This window comes from Gracilinanus agilis, chromosome 5, assembly GCF_016433145.1.
Source record: "Gracilinanus agilis isolate LMUSP501 chromosome 5, AgileGrace, whole genome shotgun sequence".
NCBI classification, from domain to species: Eukaryota; Metazoa; Chordata; class Mammalia; order Didelphimorphia; family Didelphidae; genus Gracilinanus; species Gracilinanus agilis.
Genome location: NC_058134.1, coordinates 169,881,266 through 169,887,680, shown reverse-complemented (window position 1 = coordinate 169,887,680; position 6,415 = coordinate 169,881,266).

Genomic DNA, 6,415 nt, shown 5'->3' with positions numbered 1-6,415 from the left:
GATTTCGGATATGTTTTCTGGAGCAAAGATTGTTATATGTGTTCATTCCCACTGGACTCATAGCTTAAATGAGCACTTCTCTCTTACAGAGATGTTGCATGCATGAATTAATTAATGTTTGTCCTTTGGAAGCAGAAAGTACAATTTAAAGACTTAGGAATTATTATTAGATGATTAAATTAGATCCATTGCAACAGGCACCGGGTCAGTTCAGCCACAACAAAAGCACATATGGTGCATTACAAGTTTTCCCCAAAGGGCAATTAACCTCTACTTTTCTCAGTTGTAAATAACTGAACTTGATCTTCTACACAGCTGCCAAAGTGCTTTTCCTAAAGCCCAGATCTGCCCACATCACCACTCCCTCTGCTAAAAAAAAATCCTCCAATGGCTCCCCATTACCCATAGGATCAGCTATAAATGCCTCACTGTTCTTAACATTCTCTCCTCTAAGCACTTTATGGCCCACCCATGCTAGCTGATTTGGTGTTCCTCACACAGGAGACTCTGAGACTCTATTTTCCCTAGGTACATTGACTTGGAGCCCTTGGGTCTAAGGTCAAGAATTAATATTTAAATCCAAGTGCAGGTCTGACTTTAGAAATATCCTAGCTGTATGATCCTGGATAAGTTGTTTAACCTGTCTGCCTCAGTTTCCTCACTTGGGGAAAACAGGAATCCTAAGGGTGTTGTTGTCTATATCAGTTTTTGGCACAGTGTCTGATACTCGATAAGAGCAACGTAAATGTTTGGTGTGTGACTGATGGAGTTGATGGATTGCTGGTAAGATGGGGAGGCTTTCTATGGGTAAAAGTCACCTGAAAAAATATGATTGGTTCAAGGGAAGGAAAAATAAAAGATAGTGTTTGTAAAGCACTTAGCCTTGTGCCTGGGACTTAGTTTCCCTGCAATGTATCTGTTTTGTAGATATTATAGTTATACATGTTGCTTTTACTAATAGTGGACAAAGTACTGTGCTAATGGTGAGCATCTAGACCCCGGCAGAAAGTAAGTTGCTGATCACGAGGAGCTTGCACTCTAATGGGGGCAAAACAACAACAAGGGGAGCCGAAGAGTGGGGGCAGGCGAAGATCCCCAGAGAGAGAGGGCTTGGAAAGAAAACACCCCAGAGTCGGGAGTATGGCGGTGTTCTTTGGCTTTTGAAGAAGATCAATTGATGGCTTGATTCACATGTGAACTGTATTTTAGTGAGTCAGAATTGTGAAAAATTCAAAGCAAGAGAATAAAGGGTATGTCCAATATGAGAAATAGTGCAGGAGAGGGGTGAAGAGGTTTCTATGGTACGGTATATTCTTTTTTTCCCTTCTTCTTTTAAACCCTCACTTTGCATCTTAGAATCAATGTGTATTGGTTCCAAAGAAGAAGAGTGGTAAGGGCTAGGCAATGGGGGTTAAGTGACTTGCCCAGGGTCACACAGCTAGGAAGTGTCTGAGGTCATATTTGAACCCAGGACCTCCCATTTCTAGGCTTGATTCTCCATCTACTGAGCCCCCACAGTTTATTCTTTATAGGATTATATGATATGATATATATGTATATATACATACACACACATATGGTACAATATCTTCACTTAGTTATCACTATTTTTACTTTTTCACTTTTTTAAAGCCCTTACCTTCTGTCTTAGAACCTCTGTATTGATTCCTAGGCAAAAGAACAGTAAAGGCTAGGCAACGGGGGTTAAGTGACTTGTGTAGGGTCACACAGCTAGGGAATGTCTGAAGCAACATTTGAATCCAGGACCTCCTGGCTCTGCCCCTATTATTTTCCTTTTTATAACTGACAAGATAATAGAATGTAAGCTCTGTCGACAGAGATAATTTCATTTTTGTCGACATCCTTAGTTTTTGGCACAGTGTCTGATACTCGAAGAGAGCAACATAAATGTTTGGTGTCTGACTGATAGAGTTGATGGATTGTTGATAAGACGGGGAGGCTTTCTATGGGTAAAAGTCACCTGAAAATATATGATTGGTTCAAGATAAGGAAAAATGAAGTGAACCCAAGTTAGCCTTACATTTTGTGATGTTCATTGGTACCCTGATACTTGTGTCTGACGTGGCTAAAAATAAAACTGGGTGAATTTGGCTGTCTACATAGCCTTCTGATATGGCCAGGAGACGGCTCTGCATTTGATTTGTTTGTCAGAGTCACAATATCGAGGCTGGTTCTCTTAGTATGGACCAGAGTGATCCAGTCTCCCGGGTAAATGGGAATATACAAGTCTATTAACTACTGTGTTAGTTGGTCCATCAAGAAGTCTGTCAGATGATCTGCCAGCTTTCTTCCCTAACCCTTTTCTTGTGGCAGATATATTCATAATCTCAGCCCCCTGAAACTGCTATTGGAACAGCTTCTGAGCACGAAGCATTTAATCCATGCTGGGAATAGGTACACTGACAGCAAACAGCTTGACAGTGATGGGAGCAGCAGAAAATCACTAAAAAAAAAGGCAGGCAAACTAAAAAAAGAAACTCTAGCGATATCGGGTTTTTTATATCTATATTTTTTATTTTTTGGTGGAAGAATGTATACCTCTGGTTCTGTGCTCACAGGAAATTCTTTGGGAGCAAACAACCTCCACTGAGGCAGAGGGGCAACTTGCCTGTAATATAGAGTCCTATAGAATTGCCTGGGACTCTGAGAGACAGCTGGTTACAGAACCAGCTTACATCTGAGTCAGGACTTGAACTCAGACCTTTCTGACTCCTATGCCTAATTGCCTCGGTGTGCTACGGTCCATTAATATTATTTATAATGATCTCAAGTCATAAAGATGATGTTAAATTTTACTAAATATGTTGTCAAGGTAGATGGGGAAGTATGTTTTTAATACATTTTTAGAAAGCTTCTATATCAAAAGAGATTCAATTAAGTTTAAACACAAGCACTCAAAGTGTTAAGTGTCAGCCAAAAAACTCTCATGTAAAATGACCTTCTCTCTGACAATGCAGGCCTAATGAAGTGCTAATGTATTTACTGTTCTAAATGTATAATATAATTTCTTTTCACACTCCATGGTGTTTTGTATTCCTGACTTGAAGTTGTTTTTAAGTAAGCCTAAAGCCTGATCTTATGGCTTCAAGCAATGATGACAATGAATATGTTTACTAAGTTTCTTATTATTCAGTCCTTTTCAGTCATGTCCAACTCTTCATGACTCCATCTGGGGTTTTCTTGGCAAAGTTACTAGGGTGGTTTAGCATTTCCTTCTCTAGTTCATTTTGCAGATGAGAAAAGTGAGGCAAACAGGATGAAGTGACTTGTCCAGGGTCACACAGGTATTAAGTGTCTGAGGCTGAATTTGAACTCAGGAAGAGGAGTCTTTCTGATTGAGGTCCTACCACTCTAGCTACTGAGTAGCTCACTGGCTAGAGTGCTAAGGCTGGAATTAGGAAAAGTTGGGCTCAGATTCTGCTGCTGAGGCTTATAAATTAATGTGGGCAAATAGCTTTTCCCCTCTGAATCTCAGGCAAATTCTCTTAATACTTAAAGATAGAAGGTCCAGTTAAATGACAGGTTCTTGATATATCCATATATGTAAAGCTAAGAAATGTTCTTAGAGCTGCCTCTCCAAAAATTATTTTGCATTTATTTATTTATTTATTTATTTTTTGTTTTGTTTTTTTTTTACCCTTGTACTTCGGTGTATTGTCTCATAGGTGGAAGATTGGTAAGGGTGGGCAATGGGGGTCAAGTGACTTGCCCAGGGTCACACAGCTGGGAAGTGGCTGAGGCCGGGTTTGAACCTAGGACCTCCTGTCTCTAGGCCTGACTCTCACTCCACTGAGCTACCCAGCTGCCCCTTGTATTTATTTTGCACGCATTTTTGTATTTACTGGCCTGTTACTATTTTGTAGAAAGCATAATGTAAGTGTCTAGCAAAGAGTAGCAGCTTTCCCACCCCCTTCTTGTGTTTCTAATGCCTCCCACAGAACCTCCAAGAGTGGAGAAGATGTTTCAATTTCCAGTGTTCTTGCCCCTCACTTCCCACCAGCTACTTATATTCCAGTGACATTAATAGCTTCCTGGCTGATTCACAAAGAGGTATTCCATCTCTGGGGCACCTGGATTCTTTCTGGCTCTTCCTCATACCTGGAATGCTTACCTGGAATTCTCTCCCTCCTCAGCTCTGACTCATGACCTCCTTGACTTCCTTTAAATGCCAATTAAAATCTCAATCTTTTACAAGAAGCCTTTTCTCACCTCCTCTTTTACATACACACAAACAACAACAACAACAACAAAACAAAAAACCAGGTAAGAATTCTTTTACATCCTTTATTTATAGTTTGCTCCCCAAAACTATAGTGTGGAAGAAATGAATGTCAGAGTAAGGATGAAAGACATTATTTGGGATCACAAGGTAGAGAAAGACATGTAATGACAAATTGGATAAGGGGATTTTTAGAGTTCCTGGACTTGGAAATGGTACATTTGTGGGTGCTAGTAAGATGAAGGGAATGGCTATATCTGTGTGTAGCTAAATTGGAATGGAAGAGGAGGGCTTGTGAAATCAGTTAAGGAACTGAATGTTGGAGGGAGGGAGGTTAGAATTAGGGCTGTGGGAGTTTGTATATTAACTCTAGGTTAATAAGGAGCCACTGAAAGTTTCTGGGTAGAGAAATGACACCAGATCCCAGATTTAGGGCTGAAGAGATCTCAGAGCCATCTATTTCAACCCTTTCATTTTACAGACCAAGAAACAGAGGGCCAGGGAGATGAAGCTTGAGGTCAAGATGAAAGTACTAAGCATCAGTGGAATCATTTGAACCCAGGTTTTCTGACTTCAGAGCCAACAATAATTCCACTAGACCAGTGGTTCTCAAACTTTTTTGGTCTACTGCCCCCTTTCCAGAAAAAAATATTACTTAGCCCCTTGGAAATTAATTTAAAAAAATTTTAATAGCAATTAATAGGAAAGATAAATGCACCTGTGGCCATCACCACTTCCCTGGATCGCTGCAGCACCCACCAGGGGGCGGTGGTGCCCACTTTGGGAATCACTGCACTAGATCATATAGTAGTATAGGATTTATTGTTGGAAGACACCTTAGAGACAAACTAGTCCAACCTCTTCGTTTTAGAAATGAGATCACTGAGGCTGAGAGGTTAAATTGCTTGCCCAAGTCCATAGAGGTAGGAAATTGCAAAGCTAGGATTTATACTTGATTCCTCTTACTACAAATCTGGTGCTTTTCCCATAATACCGCCTTGCCAGGACAGAGAAAAAGTGGTTCCTAAAAACTGCTTTATGTCCCTTAACTGACCTTAGGGTTGCTATATTTAGTCTATGGACTCGTGTGTGTGTGTGTGTGTGTGTGTGTGTGTGTGCTCTCAGATACACGTATGCCATTTCTAGTCAGAAGCCTGTTGGCATGGCCTCTCACTAAGTTGCAGTCAGAGAGCCCAGAAGTGATGACAGCTAATTATGAAATGTCATGTCTGATGTCTCCCTTTTATCTCATCTAGAAGAAGCTATGGAATCCAACAAAGCCCTCCAGTGGCCCTTTGTGATTGGGACAGGAAGTGTCAATATGGCAACAGCTGTTCTTGAGATAGTGGGATGACAACCTAAGGAGTGTGTTATGGGTTGAGAGGGTGAAAAAAAAAGAGGCTAATGGGAATCTGATGCAAATTTTTATCTCAGACAATTAGGCTCAGGTGGGAGAGCCTGTGGGTACTTTGGCAGCAAAAGGCAGGATGTGTGGAAGAGAAGGCTCTGTAAATGTCAAGCTACTGAAGTCTCTGAATGGGGTTCTGATCCTTTCACACCTCCCAGAATGCCTAGGGCTCTTTTTAGGGCTTCCCTTGAAGGTCACTCTTTCCCTCCTCTACAGGTAGGATTGGGTGGTGGCAGAGGAAAGGAATTCTCTTTGTTAGGTTTCATAGTTGTAAATACAAGAGCCATGACATGTGCTGGAAGAAGGAATGACAGATGCTCACCGGCTGACACAGGTCGGATGAGGCAACGGGGGTCTAGATCATGTTCATAGGTCCTGGGTCCTCAGAGGTTATCCAGTGTACCCTTTGCATTTTATAGATAGGGAATCTTAGCTCAAAGGAGCGAGCACACAGACAGTGAGTTTAAGAGACAAGTCTGTACAACATTACAACAACCTGTCAGATCATTGGACGGTCAACAATCAGCAGTCTGGAATATAAATTCCTAAAAGTGATAGAGTGAATTGAGCACTGGATTTGAATCTAGGTTTAGCTATTAACAAGCTGTGTGATCTTTTGATAAATATTCATGTCCTTTGATTCTTAGTTTCTTGATCTGTAGAATGGGAATATATTACTTATTTTTTAACAATATTTTATTTCTCCAAAATTATATGTAAAAATGATTTTTAACATTAATTTGTAAACTTTGGATTCCAAATTCTCT